The 19,452-nt window shown below is 42.6% G+C and overlaps 1 pseudogene; it reads left to right on the forward strand.

The window, feature by feature from the left end:
- The first annotated feature begins 564 nt into the window (after nt 1–564).
- Nucleotides 565–3,313, forward strand: LOC129032880 (transcription elongation factor A protein-like 8; annotated as a pseudogene).
- The last annotated feature ends 16,139 nt before the right edge of the window (nt 3,314–19,452 follow it).

Below are 19,452 nucleotides of genomic sequence, written 5' to 3' on the forward strand. Positions count from 1 at the left end.
AACTTCATACATTGAAGACCTAGCCCCAAGTATGACAGTATTTGGAGATAGGGCCTTTGGGAGGTAATTAGGTTCAGATGAGGTCAGGAGGATGGGGCCGTTGTGATGTGGAATTAGTGCCCTTACAAGAAGAGACACCAGAGATATTCCCTCTCCTTCCTCTCTCTTTCTCTTTGTCATGTGAGGATATATCAAGATGGCCCTCACCAGAATCCAACTATGCTGGTGCTGGATCTCAGACTCCAGTCTTTAGAACTATGAGAGAAAAAATGTCTGTTGCTTAAGCCACACAGCCTGTATGACAACCCAAGCGGACCAAGCCAAAGGGAAATGATTGCTCATTCATTCATCCATTTGCTCCTTCATTTCTTTGTTCATATTACCCAGCAGTGACTGTATCTTTGGACTATCACCCCTGGTCCTTGAGACCATAAAACACAGAGGGTTTATGGTCCAGGGCCTATTTCCCTGTAGCCACTCCCTATTGCTGGAGAAGCATAAAAGTGACCTGGATCCTTTCAAGATCAATTTATTCTAAAAAGGAAATAATAAAAAATACACAAAATGCACAAGACTTGTGAAGAAAATGAAGAAAATCCACAAAACATGCCAAAGGCTGAGGGAGTCCATCCTTGGAAAGGTGTCCCCCAGGAGGCAGAAAGAAGTCTCAGCCCTCCTAAAAAGGTATAAGCCAGGAAGCAGAAGGAAACCCCAGACGAAGGCTGAATGGGCCTGGCTGGGGATTTAAAGAGGGTGCTCCCTGTTAGGCATTTGGATCCTGGAGAAATGATAAGAGCAGATGAGTTGGAAAGACTTAGGGAAGAGACAGGAAGAATAAGAACAAGTTGGTAAAGATGCAGTGGAGGCAAAGACATTCTCACAGCCGGCCATAGCCTGTGTGCTTTAGGCCTTCCATTCATTTTTGTCTGATATCAAAATCTGGTCCCGCCTTCTTTCTGTTAGCAAAAAATAAAAATAAAATAAAATAAACAAAACACAACACAGAGGGCTTCCCCAGATAGAGCAGGGACTCTAGGAGAGACCCACAGACAGTAGCCAGGAGAGATGGATAAAGGGGAGTAAGCCAGGCAGAAAGACCAGAGTGCGTGAAGGCCCTGAAGTGGGACAGGGCACTAGAGACAAAAGGAATCCAGCATCAAAACCACAGAGAGAGCAGAGGGAAGTGAGAGACCAGAAGAGGCTGAGGAGAGAGGCAGGGGCCAGGTCTCCAAGGGCCTTTTGGGTCAGTGATGTTGCCCTGGCATGATTTTCCCTGCACCCATTTTCACTTTCAAATATGTCCTTTAACCATACTTCAATAAAGTAATTTTTAAAAAAATAAAAAGTCCTTTGGTTGATCATTTCAAGAGTCACCCCACATTTGGGCCATGGGGAGGACTGTAGGTTACCTTGGGATGATGGGCAGCATTGCAGGATTTTCAGCTAGACTGTTAGGTTCTCATTTTTATTTTAGAAAGACCTCTCTGCCTCCGGGGTTAGAGCTACTGCTGAAAGGGAAAATAAGCTGACCAGAAGATATTTGCTTATTCTCCACAGGGAGAGGAAAAAAAGGGGGGGGTGGGGGTGGGTAAGAGATGGAGAGAGGCTGCCAGGCCTTCACCACCTATGGGAATCTATGGGCCAAACTCTACCCCAACCCCAAACCCTCCGGCAGCCCCCTACCTTCCCACATCCCAACCCCACCTCTCCCAACTCCTACCCTGCCACCTCCCACCTCCACTCTCATAACAATCAGCCTAACAAAGGACAACCCTGGAAGTGGGTGAATAGAAAACAGGGTTTCTGTCCTTTATTGCTTCTGCTGACTTGCTCCTATTCAGACCTGGGGCTAAAGAGCCTGTCAGTCTTCAATCTAGACACCCCTCCACCCATCCTTATGCCTGAATTTTCCTCTGCATAGCAGTTAGAATCTAGTGTTATCTTTGGGATGAATGTACCAATGCTTGAAATGATCATTATGAGCAGAGATTCCCTGCAGGGTTAGAAAACCAGACTTTCTCACAATTTCCCTCCTGTACATTCTAACCAACTCAGTCAAGTGGCCCAATCTTCCACTTCAAAGAATGCTCTGCTCCCTTTGTTACAGAACTTCCTATGGATCAGTAAAATGTCTCAAGAAATTCTGCTTTCTCTTCTTTATCCTTTTATCTTCATCCTCACCCCACCATCCATTTGACTTTGCCACCTACACAAGTTGTTATGGATTGATTTTTTTTTTTTTTTTTTCAGACGGAGTCTTGCTCTTTCGCCCAGGCCGGACTGCAGTGGCACTATCTCGGCTCACTGCAAGCTCTGCCTCCTGGGTTCACACCCTTCTCCTGCCTTAGCCTCCCGAGTAGGTGGGACTACAGGCACCCACCACCGCACCTGGCTAATTTTTTGTATTTTTAGTAGAGACGGGGGTTTCACCGTGTTAGCCAGGATGGTCTTGATCTCCTGACCTCGTGATCTGCCCGCTTCGGCCTCCCAAAGTGCTGGGATTACAGGAGTGAGCCATCGCGCCCGGCCGGATTGGTGATTTTTTTAACATCACCCAAAACTTTCCTCTGTGACCTTGTCTACAACTCCTGTTCTCAAGAATTTGTTATAGTGTGATATTCATTGTTGGGCAAAGCACCGTCAAAAAAGGAAACATGACTAATTTTCCATCTTTAATCCAACTTTAAATTTCAATCCTTTTTTTAGTGTAAAACCAAGGTGGTTTCCTGTCCCTTTAAGTCAGGCCTTGCAGAGAGTGGATCTGAGTTTGTACTGGCATGATCTTGGAAGGAGAATTATTTCCCGACCTTGCTAGGGAAAGAAAGCTTTCTGGCTATTCATTGGACAAGGCAATTTTGATGTAAACTGACATTTCTCAGATGCCCATCTTGGGAATATTCTATGTGAAACCCAAAATTTCTGGCAGCTGAAACGTCAGCCCAACTGCCAGGCCCTGGGCAGAGATAAAAGAATGTGGATGAGTGGCAGGCAGATGGGGTTACAACAAGAGGCCTTTTCTCTGGGCCCAATGAGATGAGCTGGGGAAGGGGTCAGGGAGGATGATGGGGGAAGAGCAGTGCCTCACAGTGAGGGAAGCAACAAAAAAGGCACTTTTTCGGCTTTTCATCGAGAGGGCCCGTTTCCCCTGTTTTCCAGCCCATTTTGAGCACCATTCATTGAGAGGCGCCTTTCTTCTGAAGTCTTTTATCCCAGGACGCTGAAAGCGTTCCCGTGTCCTCCCTGCAAAGAGGATTCTCCCACACTCCAGCCCAGACCCGGACAGACTGGCCCCCATCAGTTCCAGGCCTGCTGAGCGCAGTGGCTTCCTCCTCGGCTTCAGAAGCAGTTTTTGTCGTTTCTTTTTCTTACATTCTTCAAACCAGGAATTTAAAAATTGGAAAAGGTAATTTCAAAAAGTAGAAACAAATAAAGGACTTTTCTTCTTTTTCTTTATTCTTTTGCTCTTTGGGAGAGGATATAGAGGTGTTAAAATAGGGAAAATGTGTTGGAATTTTTGTTTGTGTGTGTTTTTGTTTGTTTTGTTTTGTTTTGAGACAGAGTGTGGTTCTGTCGCCCAGGCTGGAGTGCAAGTAACACGATCTTGGCTCACTGCAACCTCACCTCCCGGGTTCAAGTGATTCTCGTGCCTTCCCTTCCCTAGTAGCTGGGATTACAGGCATGTGCCACCAAGCCCAGCTAATTTTTTTTTTTTTTTTTTTGTATTTAATAGAAGCAGGTTTTCGCCATGTTGGCCAGGCTGGTCTCGAACTCCTGGCCTCAAGTGATCCGCCAGCCTCAGCCTCCCAAAGTGCTGGGATTACAGGTGTAAGCCACCATGCCTGGCCTGGGAAAATGTGTTTTAATTCACTTTGATTTGTTTTCTCATATCTTCCATATAATTGGAGAATTGCATTTATCTTTTCTTTAATAATAAGAATCAAAAGGAAAGTCCTGAAACACTTTCTTTCATCATCAGGTTTTCAGAATTTCTGATACCTGAAATATGGATGTATTTAAATCTGGACCTCACAAGCCAGGGTGCGTAATGGTAACACACAGTAGAACTCGCTCCTTTTCCGTAGGCAGCTGCCAGGATGGAAACCCCAGCTCCCCTGCCTCCTGGCTGTGTGACCTTGGGCAAGTTGCTTTATCCCCCTACACATCAGTTTTCTCCATCAAGAAATTGGAATACTAATAGTACACATTTAATAGGATTGTTATGAGGATTAATTGGGGTATGGACTAGGAGATGCTCAAGAAATATTAACTTTTATGTTTACTATATTACTATATATTTACTGTATATTAATGCATGGATTAATGTACATCCATGCATTGCTTAACAACAGGGATATGTCTTGGTCAAAGCAGTTTTGTTATTGTGTGAACATTCTAGGACGCACTTACAGCACAAACCTGGGTGGTATAGCCTACTACACACTGAAGCTATATGGCATAGCCTACTGCTCCTAGCTACAAACCTGTAGATCATGCTACTGTCTTGAATACTATAAGCAACTGTAACACAATGGTAAGCATTTGTGTATCTGAATGTATCTAAATACAGAAACGGTACACCAAAATTATGGTGTTATAATCTTATGGGACCACCACCATACATGTGGACCATGTTGACCAAACATCATTGTCTGGTACGTAAGTGTGCATATATATATATGTGTGTGTGTGTGTGTGTGTGTGTGTATATACGTATATATATACGTGTATATATATATGTGTGTATATATACGTATATATATATACATATATATGTATATATATATATATATACACACACACACACACACACATAAGGGGGTGTGTGTGTGTGTGTATTTCTTTCTGGGCAAAGATTGATTATCCTTCATTTTTCTAATAAACGGAAAGCTGGGTACCCTTGCATCTGAGGCCAGTTCACTTCTTTGTTTCAATGTTTGGCCCCACCTGAGGCCCTTTGGCGGGGATAAGCCCCAGATAGCGTGGCTCACAGGACAGAACTCCAAAGCAATGGGTATTGGGAATTGCTCACTTAAATAAATATGAGTCTCTGGATTTTTTTTTGAAAGCAATTTCCAGAACAGGACATCTTAGCTAAAAAGAAAGTCCCAAAGCCTCTGTGCACACTTCCATCATTGCACTGAAGAGCAGTTGGGTGGGACATCCCAATTTTGTGGCCCGTGGAGTCCTTCCTCCTTCCTTCAGGGTCCCAAAGTCATTCAAGGTCAGGTGGGCCTCCAAGAAGCTAATGATCCTTTGCAACCAAATCTAAACACCCGTCCTGAGGGAGAATGGATTTTCCAAAGCCCTGCCCATGGGTTTTCCAATGTCCCAATTTTATGCTTGTCATTATGACTTAGAAAAGCTTGCTGGGTTTGTTTTGAAGACAAGGGAAAAAATAACATTACGCTATTTTAAACGGCTGCAGATATTTCAAATATGACCCAAGGCAGTAAAAATGCTGTATTTCCCAAACCACAAACCCTACTCCTTGTTAAAATCCAATTGCCATCTGAGAGTGGGATGAGGAGTAGGGATGCCAAGTCCACAGAGCATCATACATTTTATCTTTCTTTGGGTGACTGAAAAATACTGTTTTCTCCACCACTTTCATTCCTGCATTTCACAGCCTGAGTTCATAAAACTGCTGAAAAACCATACTCCAAATGTGATTTGGGCTTTACTCTCGTGATGTTTGAGACCCTGCAGCTTTTAGATCTCATTATGACTTGGTTTGGGAGGACAGGGCTTGGAGAGCACTGAAAAGGAAATGCAGATCATCTCTGATACTTCTTTGGACATTGCAGATGGAAAAGCACAGGTCATTTTAAGAGTGGCTGCCATTGTTTTCTTCTTGTTTCTCTATGGTGCTCAGAGCACAAGGACTAATGCTGGTTAATTTGGGGGTATGCTGTGCCAAGCACGGTGTCTGACACTGAGCATTCAACAGACATTTGTTGAATGAATGATCTATTTAAAGAATGAGGCCTAAAAGGGAAACAAAATTGGCATCACTAGCTTTATTTTTACTATATTTAAGAAAGTGGACTGTTTTATGTTAACTGTATAGTTTAAAATTTAAACACAATATTTGGGCCTACATAAATAGTTGGAAAAGGTAAAATGTCATAACACTGGGTGTTTGTTATTAAAGTTGGAGCTTGCCTTTGGATTATGACAACTTGATTTAAAACAAGGAATGGATTGTTCCTTGCTCTGCTTGCTCTAAATTTCAGGATTTTGCAACATCAAATCTTTCTTTGGGATATAAACAGATGGTGACAAAGGGTAGGTGCCTTGTGGAATCGTTGCATCTGAGCATTGACCTTTCTGGGTGGTTGAAGATAAGATGGAGAGAAGCTGACCCCAGACCCAGCATAGAGCAATTCTGATGGCAAACCCACCCAAGCTATGGTGTCCCACATTAAAACCAGCTACTTCTCTCAGAGTTCCATAAGTGGAAGACTGGAATGTAACCAAGCAGTAACAGGGAAAAGAGAAGTGACTTTTTTTCTCTTAACTTTTTAATTAAAAATTCAAGGATATGTGTGTTGGAGTTGTATGACCTTTACCTCAAGAGGACAGTTTTTTTCTCTTCACCTCAGCACCCCACCAAAACACACAGAAGACCTGCTTAATGTCAGCCTTTATGATTATCACAGAGCAACCAGGCTTGAGTATGAGGAGGAAGGCCGTCCTCCACTCCAGGAGGCTTGGAATTCTAGGGCCCCACCATGTTGGTGTAGTCACATTTTATCTTCTATTAAGCCCCTTCTTTATAAGCTCCATCTGTGATCACTGCCTATCAGCTGAAGTGTCTGAGATGTGCTACATCCTTAAAATTAAGAGTTCTGTTGAAGGGTGGGTTAACAGATATAAAATTACAACTAGAAGGAGAAATGAGTTCTGGTGTCCTACAGCACTATAGAGTGAATGTGGTTAACTATAATTTACTGTATATTCTCAAATAGCTAAAAGAGGGGATGGGGGGGTTGTTTGTTTGAGAAGGGTCTCACTCTGTCACCCAGGCTGCAGTGCAGTGGCATGATCATGGCTCGCTGCAGCCTTGACCTCCCAGGCTCAAGCAATCCTCCCACCTCAGTCTCCTGAGTAGCTGGGACTACAGGTGCATGCCACCACACCCAGCTAATTTTTTGTATTTTTAGCAGAGATGAGGTTTCGCCATGTTGCTGAGGCTGGTCTCAAACTCCTGGACTCAAGTGATCCTTCTGCCTCAGCCTCCCAAAGTGCTGGGATTACAGGTGTGAGCCACCATGCCCAGCTGAGAGGGGATTCTGAATGTTCACACCACAGAGAAATGATAAATGATTGAGGAGGTGGATTTGCTAACTACACTGATTTGATCATTGCACATGGCATATATGTGTCAAAATATCACTCAGTTTCTCATAAAGATGTACAATTATTACATGTCAACTAAAAATACAAGAAAAAAATTTCTGTTAAAGGAAAACAACAAGCAAACCAAAAGTTTAAGAGAAAGAGACTTTTGGAAGAATGAGATCAAGTTCAGATCCCAACGCACCACTTGCTGCGTGTGTGGATTTAGGCAAATCACTTGTTGCATTGCGCCTCCCTCTATTGCCTCATATATAAATATAGAAATAACAAGAGTGCCCTCCCCATGGAGTGGTTGTGAGGCCTGAATGAGATAATGCATTAAAGCACTGAGCAAACTGTGTGGCACATAGGAAGTGCTCAGTGAAAGTTAAGAACAAATGTAAGTAAATGAGACATATTAAACTAAAAATCCAGGCCTACCCTAGGACCACAACAGTGGAATTTTCTGCAAAGAAGCATGGCAGAGTGAGGCACTCAGCCTGTTTCCGCCAGGGAGGGGGTTGATACTGTTCTGACAACAACCAAGCCTCAAGGAAAAAAACACCCAAGGCAAGCATCTGGGCTTCCACCCTCTGCTCACCTGGTTTCCAATTAGCACCTTATTAGGCAGCACACCTGGGGTGAGACTTTAAGCTCTACCAGCAATTCTTTAACCCTATCCTGGGCTTTTCTTGCAGAGGGGCAGAGCTGTGTAAGAATCTCCTCCTCACCATTTGGAGGGATGAAACTAAGGGAAGGGCCTCATTTATGAACTCTAGACACTTAGTGTGGGTTTCTTCACCATTTGCTGGGTGTGAACTTTTTGCCAGTCTGCTGAAGCCTGGGGACTCCTTCTCAGTTCTGTATATGTTGTTTTATGCATTGAAATGCATAAAACAACATATACAGAACTATAAAAGAAAAAATTACATTAAAGCACAGTATTTAAATTTTAAAATCATAATTGTAATAACATATGAACTTCTTTGGTAATACATCCTAGAGCATGATCTAGCAGCCAGTCTAATAACTACCATAATTTTGAAGAAGGGATGAGAAAAAATGCTATTTTAGACATGTACCACTGTGATCTGAAAATACCAGTCATTTCTACTGGTGACAGAGTAGCATGTGCTGTCAGTGCAGGTATGGTTTTTTGCCGACAGTCATAATGGAAGGAAATGTTTAATTCTAGTTAGAGATTGTAGAAAATTGAGAACATTTTTCCCATGCAAGTTTATCTAGGTTAGGAACCCCCAGCCTTGATGCTTCCAAACTTCCTCTTTCCCCAGCCTCTCTTTCAAGTATTGGAACCAGGGCCAGCTTGCCCATTATAGGTACAGCAGACACAATACCCAGGGCCCATGATACTTTTAAAGGCTTATGAAAGTATTTTCATTTTAATTTCTTTTACAACTGGAAGAATGACCGGGTGTGGTAGCTCACACCTGTAATCCGAGCACTTCGGGAGGCCAAAGTGGGCAGATTGCTTGAGCCCAGGCGTTTGAGACCAGCCTGGGAAACATAGTGAAACCCGATCTCTACCAAAAAATTCAAAAATTAACTGGGTGTGGTGGCTTGCACTTGTGGTCCCAGCTACTCGGGAGGCTGAGGTAGGAGGATCACCTGACCCCAGGTGGTTGAGGCTACAGTGAGCCATGATCACACTACTGCACTCCAGCCTGGGTGACAGAGTGAGGCCTTGTCTCAAAAAAAAAAAAGGAAGAAAAATGAACGTAATAATAATAGATCTATAATAATAAATTCAGACTGGATTATATTCCTGTTTATACAAATGCAGTCTTCAGTGTAATTTTTAAGTTTTTTTTTTAAATAAAGGAAGGGGCTGATGAAGACATGAGGTCCTTGGGCCCTTGAAAGTCACTTGCATCCCTGCCTGGTGTTGATGGTATTTCCTCAGGCTGCTCTGCCTTTGGGAGTCTAAGTATAAAACAAGCAATGCCGGGGAGATAAGGCATGTCCTTGGTTTGGCAATCCCCTTGTCCACCTGAGTACTAGCCTACTAGGACTCTGCTCTTTTGCTACAGGAGCTGTGTGGGTTGGAGTCTCCATCAAGTGTCACCTTTTCCCATTCCAAGCAGCACCAGCAATTCAGCCAGGTTTGCCCAGGGCTTTCCCAGTTTGGGCACTGGAAGTGTCATGTCCTAGAAAACCTCTCAGTCCTGAGCAAACTAGGATAGTTTATCACCTTGTATCCAACGTCAAAACATCTAGGAACCTGCTATGGTATAAATGGGATTGTTTGCCCTGGGTTCCTCGCTGAGCCTCATCTTCAGAGGGAAAAAATGCAAACCTACAAAGTCACCAGGAGCACTGAGAATGATCCACTGTGGCCAAATGCACAAAGTGAGCTCTCTCCATCTTAATTTGACTGCTCTAATACAGAAAACAATAAAAATTAAAAGGCCTATACCCCCAATGACAATATGAGCCCTGCTAAGTTTTTCATTTACTAAAATGTTACGTACATATTGGTCATTTTTTTTTTTTTTGCTTCATATAATACAGAAAGATTTAAATACAGAAAAAGGAAAAATTTCTTCTACCCCCCACGTCAACTCCTAGGCCTTCTTTGCAAAAGTAGCCAGTGTTAACACTTTCTTATAGGTCCCTTCTCCAAAAAGATTCTAAGTCACTAATGTTAGCCTAATTCCAGAGTCCTCATTTCTAATTACGTAGCATCCTAGCTTCACAGTGCACTGTTGCGTATATTTCTTAGTGGCTTAGTACTTCAGTTTCTCTGTCTGAAGACAGGAATAATGACTGGACTTAGCCAATGAGTGATGGTCCATGTGAAATGCTTAGTACTTGGCACATACTCAGTTCTCCTCAAATGCTGTTGATTGTAGTCAGTAACAGTAATGTAGTAATTGCCATCATCGTTGTTGTTGCCTGCTTCTCTCTTACCCTCCCCTCACACTAGGTTACTAGTAGCCTAAGAAAGTAGAATGGGGCCAGGTTCAGTGGCTCATGCCTGTAATCCTAGTGCTTTGGGAGGCCAAGATGGGAAGATTGCTTGAGCCCAGGAGTTCAAGACCAGCCTGGGAAACATAGGGAGACCCTGTGTCTACAAAAACTAAAGTTAGCCAGGCATGATGGCATATGCCTGTAGTCCCAGCTACTTGACAGGCTGAGGCAGGAGACTGGGAGGTTGAGGTTGCAGTGAGCCATGATCATGCTACTGCACTCCAGCCTGGGCAACAAAGTGAGACCCTGAAAGAAAGAAAGAAAGAAAGAAAGAAAGGAAGGAGAGGGAAAGAGGGAGGGAGAGAGGGAGGGAGGGGAGGAAGGAAGGAAAGAGAGAGAGAAAGAAAGGAAGGAAGGAAAGAAAGAGAAAGAGAGACAAAAGAAAGGAAGGAAGGAAAGAGAAAGAAAGGAAGGAAGGAAAGAAAGAAACAGAAAGAAAGAAAAGGAAGGAAGGAAAGAGAGAAAGGAAGGAAGGAAGGAAAGAAAGAGAAAGAAAAGAAGGAAGGAAGGAAGGTAGGTCGGCTGGTCTGGAACAGGGCACCAGTTAGCCTGTCTGGCACGTGAATATGGGTGAGAAGTAATAGGGATTTATGCCTAATCGTTTTCCAGAAGAGCAGTGAGCCCACCATCTCTCAGTGTGTCCTTGGAGAGCCTGGGACCTAAAGGCATATGGCTTCTTTTAGACCTGTGTTGTTCAATACAGTAGTCACTAGGCACATGTGACCTATTTAAATTTTACTTTAATTTAATTTAAAATTCAGTCCTTCACACTAGCCACAATTCAGATACTTGGTAGCTACATGTGGCTAGTGGCTACCATATTGGACTTGTATCTGTGCTCAGATACAAGACATTTCCATTATTGCAGAAAGTTCAACTGGGCAATGCTACTCTAGAGCCCTCCCACATCCTAGCACTTAAAGATCCACCCTGCTCTGAGTGGTCAGTTGAAGCCTCATCTCCTTCAACTGCATTGCTTCAGCCCTCCATCTAAAGGCTTCTACCCCAAGCTCGTGGATGGTCTTCACGGGTTTTGTAAATGGAGGAGTAAATAATACACTCTTAGCCATACTTCAGTCCTTCTTGGCACACAAGCAGACAACATACATTCCTACTTTTCTTCTTGCTTCTTCCAGGCTGTAGCAATCATTTCTACTTAGCACAGAGCCTACCTGCAACCTCCAGCCCCAAGAAATTTCAAGCATGTCTCCATGCATCTGGATGCCTACTTTAAAGTTTTACATTTAGGCCCCTTTACACATCCCCTGGGGTTTTGCATGGCTTCTCTCCCCTGCCCGCTCTTCCACCTGAGGTTGTGGACTGAAACAGGGAGAGCCCTAGATTCAGACTGCAGTGCATAGGCCAGCAATCTGGGAAAGGTTCTTAATCTTTCTCTTTCATATCTGGACACTGGAAGTTCCATTGCTAAGCTTCTTCTTTTTCTTCCTACCTTCCTTCCTCTCTTCTTGAATTCAATGTTTATTAAGTACCTCTGCTAGACATTATTGTTTTGTTTTGTTTTAAGACAGAGTCTCACTCTGTCACCCAGACAGTCTCACTCTGTCACCCAGGCTGGAGTGCAGTGGCACGATCTCAACTCACTGCAACCTCTGCCTCCCAGATTCAAGCAATTCTCCTGCCTCAGCCTCCTGAGTAGCTGGGATTATAGGCGTGCACCACCATGCCCAGCTAATTTTTGTATTTTCAGTAGAGATGGGGTTTCACTATGTTGGCCAGACTGGTCTCAAACTCCTGACCTCAAATTATCTGCCACCTTGGCCTCCCAAACACTGGGATTATAGGCATGAACCACCCCGCCCGGCCTAGACATTATAGTTTAAAAAATAAAAAGACTTAGTCTTTACACTCAGAGAGCTTACAGTCTAGGAGCAAAGAGTAAACAAAAAATCATGATGATTATGATAATAATAAGAGTTTACACTACTGAAAGTTTGCTATATGCCAGACTGTGTTAAAGGCTTTAAAATATTTATTTACATATATGTTAAACTTTTTAATCTTCACCATAACCCCAATAGGCAGATATTATTATTATCTCCATTGTACAGGTAAGAAAACCGAGGCACAGAGAGGCTAAATAGTGTGACTAAGGTCACACAACAAAAGTGGTAGAACCAGAATTTGGACAAAACAGCTTGACTCAAGCCAGGTGCGGTGGCTCACACCTGTAATCCCAACACTTTAGAAGGCCAAGGCAGTTGGCCTCCCAAAGGAGGCCTGAGGAGTTTGAGACAAGCCTGGCTAACACAGTGAAACCCTGTCTCTACTAAAAATACGAAACTTAGCTGGGTGTAGTGGCGCACGCCTGTAGTCCCAGCTACCAGGGAGGCTGAGGCTGGAGGATCGCTTGAACCCAGGGGGCGGAAGTTGCAGTGAGCCAAGATTCTGCCACTGCACTCCTGCCTGGGCAACAGTGAGACTTCGTCTCAAAAAAAAACAAAACCTGGCTCAAAACCTAGGCTTTAACCATTAAAATCTACTGCCCTTTATTATAGACCAATGGCTCCCATCTGTGACCAGTTTTGCACCCCCAAGGAACATTTGGTCATGTTTGAAGATATTTTTGGTTGTCATAATTGAGGGGAAAGAGGTGCTAATGGCATTTGGTGGGTAGAGAGCAGAAATGCTGCTAAGCCGCCTGCTGTGCGGAGTTCAGCCCCTCACAGCAGAGACTTATCCTGCCTAAAATGTCAAAAGTGCTGAGGTTGAGAAGTCCCAACACAGACTAATCATCAAATATAAAAGATTTGATAAAAGGACATATGTTTACATCCTTCAACAAAGAATTCAGAAATTGATACCGCCATTATTATTGTTATAATTTTCACTGGTTTCATTTTTTAAAAATGATGTCATTTTCAAGCATTTCCCTCAAGTGTAACCCGATCCCCCAAATCCAAGCACCCCAATACTGTTCCTTCAATATGAGACTTTGAGGGGGAAATGAAGATGGATGGGCTGCTGGTCACCCCTCTTCACTCCACCAACAAGCCCCCACTGGGAAGCCGCAGACCCCAAGCCCCGGGCTTCCATGCACATCCTCCTACCCCTGTAATCACTGGGTCTCCCAGGTGCTCTTCTGTATACTACCGTAGGAAATAATTATCCTCCCTGGACACATGCCAATTACTTTCTCCCATGGTTGCTTGTTAGCAAGAGAGTGCAGGCAGGCAGGCTGGTTGGCAAACGTTTCCTGTTCATCTCATCCAGGCTCCTGTGTCATCCAAAAGTGAAGCTTTTTCTCAGGATGCCCACAGCTGCACTCCCAGCCCAGCCAGCCAAACATTCCTGGCCCCACACAGAGGCTGACCATCTCATGAAGAAAAGGGGAAGAGCCCTTCTTTTTCTAAGAGAGAAACTTTTCAAAAAAAAAAAAAAAAAAGGTTTCCCACTTTTGGAGAGGCCTCGTCTGAAGGTCCTGCTCCCTGGCACTGAGAAATCTCCCATCCAGAGAGTTCTATTTGGCTGTTGGCTCCATGCCAGGGAATGGCAGCTAAAGCTACCGGATCCATCCAGAATAATAATAAGGGACAAGACCCTTGAGACTACACCAGCCAACATTTCTCAAAGCATATTTCATGGAACACCTACTCCAGGGTACCTTGAAAGATGTTAGGGATAAAAAAATGTTTGTGGGCAATTAAGTCTGGGAAAGCCTGAGTTGAAGAAAGCTTGATGGATAGGTTACCTTGCAACAGGAATACTGAGAGCCTTGACTGTGTTGGTGTGTATCGTGAATGTCTGAGAGAAGAACAAGCATATAGTGTTTCCCCAAATTATTTGACATCGTAACTTAATTTGGATTCTCCCAAAAGCAGAGAAAAAAGCTTGGCATCAAGTGTAGTTTATTTGGGAGTTGATTCCAGTGATCAGAAATGAGGGGGTGGGAAGGATGAAAAGAAAAAACAAAAGGCAATAAAAGTGCATAATGGGCTGGTTTCCACGGTGATCAAGTAGAAATCAGTATTGCTGGAAAATCTAAGAAGGACCATATAAAAAAATACCTAAAAATTGTGCCACTAAAAGGCGAAGCAACCAGGGCTTACATTCTCTGTTGGTTATAGGTTGCCCCTAAGAAGTTAAGTGCCCTGCACTTCCTGGGTTACACCTACATGCTGGTTGCTATGGTTTGAGTGTCCCCTCCCAAACTCATGTTGGAATTTAATTGCTATTTTAAAGTTTTAAGAGGTGATTAGGTCATGAGGGCTGTACCCTCATTAATGGATTAATGCCATTATTGCAGAAGTGAGTGAGTTATCACAGGAGTGGGTTCCTGATTAAAGAATTAGTTTGTCTTCGTTTCAATATCTCATGCACTTGTTTGCCTTTCTGCCTTCTGCCATGAGATAATGCAGCACAGAGACCCTCATAGTTTGCCAGTCCCATGCTCTTTGACTTCCCAGCCTTCAGAACCATGAGCCAAAGAAATTTATATTCTTCATAAATTACCCAGTCTATGGTATTCTGTTATAGCAGCAGAAAACAGACTAAGACACTGGTGGAGCTGCTCTCCATGTCTTTGGAGAAAGCTCTGAGGCAGCAAAGAGACACCAAAAGAAGCATTTGACATAGAACTCTGGCAACATGCACGGAACTTTCCACATGGCTACACTGAAATAATGTAGACCAGAGGGATATGGTATGGAACACAAGTCTGCTCACCACAAAAGCCTTTATTTTCCCAGAACATATCAGAATTATAGCTCTTCTTAGAACACATAGAAGGAAAAGTTACTCTAACCAACCTGACCTTCTTATTTTATAGATGAGGGACAGACGTTTTGAGGGAGCATGACTTATCCAAGGTACAACACAATATTCCAAGAGAGGCGCACTGTGTTTTAAATTCCTCTTCTGTAAAATGGCACTTATTACGATATTTACCTCCACAGTGAGTTAGTACACCGTGTGCTTAGAACAGTATCTGGCATGTAGTAAGGTTTCAATAAAATGTACTTGTTATTTGCCCAAAAATGAGAGTGATTGCACACACATGAACTGCTACCCCAATGCCAAGTTCACACCATGTTCGTAGAAAGACATAGCCCTTCAGTTCAAGTAGCTTACATTCTTAAAATGAACAGGGGCATGATTCATTTATTCAGCAAATATATTTGAACACCTCCACTGTGCTGGATGATGAGAGTATAATAATGAATAAAATAGAAGTGATCCCTTCCTTCATGGAGCATATAGCCTGGTTGAGAAGAGAGAAATAGAACAGATAACCTGGTAACTAATTAATTACTTCAAATGTGATGATGATTTTGAAAGAAAATTATATATGCTATAATACATATGCTATATATGTGGCCACTCAGCGGCAATAATCTCTCTTTTGCTCTGTGTACACACATAAATATCAGCCCTGCTGCACCCACTGGGGCTGCTAGGGAGGTACGTAGAGAACCAATAAATGAAGAGACTCAGGCTATGTCCCCACAATGCTCACAGTCCCAAGTCAATTTAGAAAGAAAAATAATTAAGTTTCTTGTCTGACATTATTGCCAACCCCCGTCTACCAACATGTATCCGAGAGAGGGTCACTTGTATTTTTCCCATGTTTTGAACAATGTCCTTGGGCAAAATAACAGAAGACCCTGAGAGGGAAAAAAACTGTTGGCTCTGGCATAAAAATGTTTAACCTTATGATTATACTAGCCAGTATTTGTTAAACATCAACCCAAGTGCCATTTTGTAGGCTACTTTATATGTTACTCATTTAATATTCAAAAAGTATTTATCAAGTACCTACTGTGTGCAAGGCTCTGTTCTAGGCACTGGGCATAGCTCTGAATAACACAGGCAAAAATCTCAACCCTCTTGGGACTCACAGTCTAGTTGGGGGAGAGAGAGATTACACGCAACAAGTAAGTAAATTAGATGGTATGTTAGCATATCAGGTAGCTTGTGCTATATAACGAACCACCCCAAATCTCAGTGGCTTAAAACAATAATCATTTATTTAGCTCCTGATTCTGTAAATCAGTGATTTAGGCTGGACAGTTCTTCTGGTCTCAGCTGGGTTTGCTCCCAGGTCTGGAATGCAGCTGGTGAGGTTGCAACTGAGGGCTCATACATCTGGGGTCGGCTGGACAAAACTAGGCCATTCTGGTCCATGTCTCTCTCCTATCCCTCCAGCCAGCTAGCCCAGTCATGTTCCCATGGTCAGACAGGGACAAAGGCAAACAGCCCAATCCTGCAAGAGGGCAAACGGAAATGTACACATGCTTTTCAAGTGTTTGCTTACATCATAGTTGCTAACATCCCATTGGCCAAAGAAAGTCACGTGACGGAGTCCAGCTCCAGAGAGGCCATAGTCTATGAAGTTACAGGACAAAAGATGCAGTTACAGGGAGGCCATTAGTTGGGACAATTAAATAAATCACTTTGCCACAGATAGAAAATAAATGCTACAGGCATAAAGCAGGCTTATGGAGATGGTGAGGGTTGAGGCTTAGAAATTTTAAATAGAAGGGTCGGGGATCCCTCTCTAGGAGGATGACATTTGGAAAAGATTTGGTTTTCTTCATGTATTACTATATACTAGTATTATTTCTAATTGTCACAACAAAACTACACATTATAAGTTATCCCATTTTTGTTTAAAAAAGAGAAAACTTGAAAAACAAAAACAAAATAAATAAATTTAAAAAAATTAGTTATCCCCATTTTACAGGTGAGAAAATTGAAGCTCAGAATTGCTAAGTTATCCCCAAGATCTCATAAATAAGTGGTTTTAATATTAAATAGGACTTTTTCTATTACAAGCCAAAGACAACCCAACCCAAGCCAGCATAGACCAAAAAGCAGGTATGAGGGAACAGGCTGATTGGCTTACAAAATTGAAAAGGCCATCAATAGATTGGCTTTCAGGCACATTCGGAGTCAGGCCTCTGACCCTGTCATTGGGATCTCATTTCTGTCTATGTTCCTGAGCCCACCTTCTCCTGTTCTTGGGAGGTGTCTCCTGGAGTGTCAGGACAGTCAACAGCAGCTGCTCCTGATGTCAAATCCAGGAGGAAACAATGAGCCTCTTTTCTGGTAGTTCCCACCTCAGTTTAGAGATTCACTCCAGTTGGACCAGTTTTGATCCTAAAGACCCTTGACATTTTCAGTGGCCAAAAGAATGTGATGCAAAACCTGCCTTATGCAGTCACATGCCCTCCACCAAGGGTGGCTGTCTTTTGACAGCTGGGCAACATAAGTGGTTGACAATTCTAAAATAAATGAATGAATACATAAATAGACCTTAATGAGGACTTAGTAACTTGACATGCATGAGGAGTATAGTCTACACAAGGCTATCTTCTTACCAAATAATGTCCAGAGCCCCCCACTTCTTTATAATGAATGAGAATAACTTTTATAGTGTCTTCCACCATCCCCAACACACACCCACCATCTTTGTGGATATCATGCGGCTTTTAAAGAATTGTTGATTTAACACTGCAATGCACACAGGTGGCTAATGGAGCACCTATGGCACAGACGAGGCAGTCACTTTACCTGAAGTCACAGAGCAGGCCAATTCTAGAGCAGAAAACGGACAAGTCTGATGTCCAAAGGCTACCAGGCCATCACAGAAACTCAATGTGTTCATCTATGAAGGAAAATACAAGTGAAATGTCAAAGGTCTCTTTCAGAAGAATCAAGGGTGATTTCTCCTAAAGAAGTGGCCAGTATGAAAAATTTCATGCACCATCCTAATGAAAGCCTCCTTATAAGAATAATGTACATCCTCAACTGCTTTTCTGAATCTCACTGTTGGCAGTTTTGCAACATATCCTTTGAAAAATTGGTTTACATTGGATTTCAAAATATATGATAACATGTGAGATCGTGATGTGACCCAAAGGGAAATGTGTTCTTTAGATTAATTCAGGTCAACAAACATGCAGTGAACTCCTACATTGTTCTTGAAACTGTGCTAATATAATATTATAATACAAAGATAACTAAAGCTCAGGCCATCTAAAGGAGTCAGGCATGTTCAATATCTAACCATCTTCCCCGCTGACATTTATGAAGTCTATGTGCCCGTCACTGTTCCAAGCACCTGACATGTATTATCTTCTGTAATCGCCAGAACAAAATTTCAGGTGGGTATTATTATTATCCCCATGTTTCAGATGAAAAAACAGACACAGAGAGGTTAAGTAATTTGTCCAGTTTCACTCAGGTAGGAAGGCAGAGAGCTGGGAATAGGACACAGGCAGTTTGACCCCAGAGCCTTTCTCCATCTCTAATCTATACAACTCTGCTTCCTTCTAATTTCTGCAAGCCTTAAAGATGGTATATGGGTCATATTCACCAAGTGCTCATATTCTAACCATCCTTTCTTCTGGGCCAACACACTACATTAGGATAGTTATGTCTATAAGCCCACATAGTCTGCTAACAATTACGTGAAGTTGGTATTATTACCCTCATTTTTCAGGTGAAAAAAATAAGATTCAGACCAGTTAAATAGCAAGACTGAATGATTAAATATTGGTGAGGTGATCTGAGCAAGAGAAATTCGAGCAGGACCTTTCCCAACTACCCCCCAAAAATGATCAGAGTTACTATTTATGGTTCACTTATTATTTGCCAGACTTTGTGCTAAATAAATTATGTAAGTTATCCTCACTTCTCTTTTTGAGAAAACTGAGTCATAGAGCATTTCACTGACTTGTCCAAAGTTCATACAGCTAAGCGGTGACAGGCCAAGAATCCAATCCTATTTCTGATCCTAAAAATTCTACTCTTAGCCACTGTGAGTGCACAACATTTTCCTATAAGAAGAGATGAGAACATGCCCCTCCAGTGGACAGTAGATGAACAAACTGTGCTACATCCATATAATGGAATACTACATGGCAATTGAAAGGAACTAATTAATGATACATACAACATAGATGAATCTCAAATGCATTATGCTAAGTGAAAGAAGCCAGATTTAAATGGTTCATACTATAAGGACAGAAATCAGATCAATGGTTACCAGGGGTAGCGAGGGGAATTGTGGGAATGATGGATCTATTCCATACCTTGATTATGGTGGTTGCATGACTGTATGCATTTGTCAAAACTTGCAGACCTGCACACTAAGGAGGATGAACT

Source organism: Pongo pygmaeus, chromosome 2 (genome assembly GCF_028885625.2).
Source record: "Pongo pygmaeus isolate AG05252 chromosome 2, NHGRI_mPonPyg2-v2.0_pri, whole genome shotgun sequence".
In the NCBI taxonomy this organism is placed as follows: domain Eukaryota; kingdom Metazoa; phylum Chordata; class Mammalia; order Primates; family Hominidae; genus Pongo; species Pongo pygmaeus.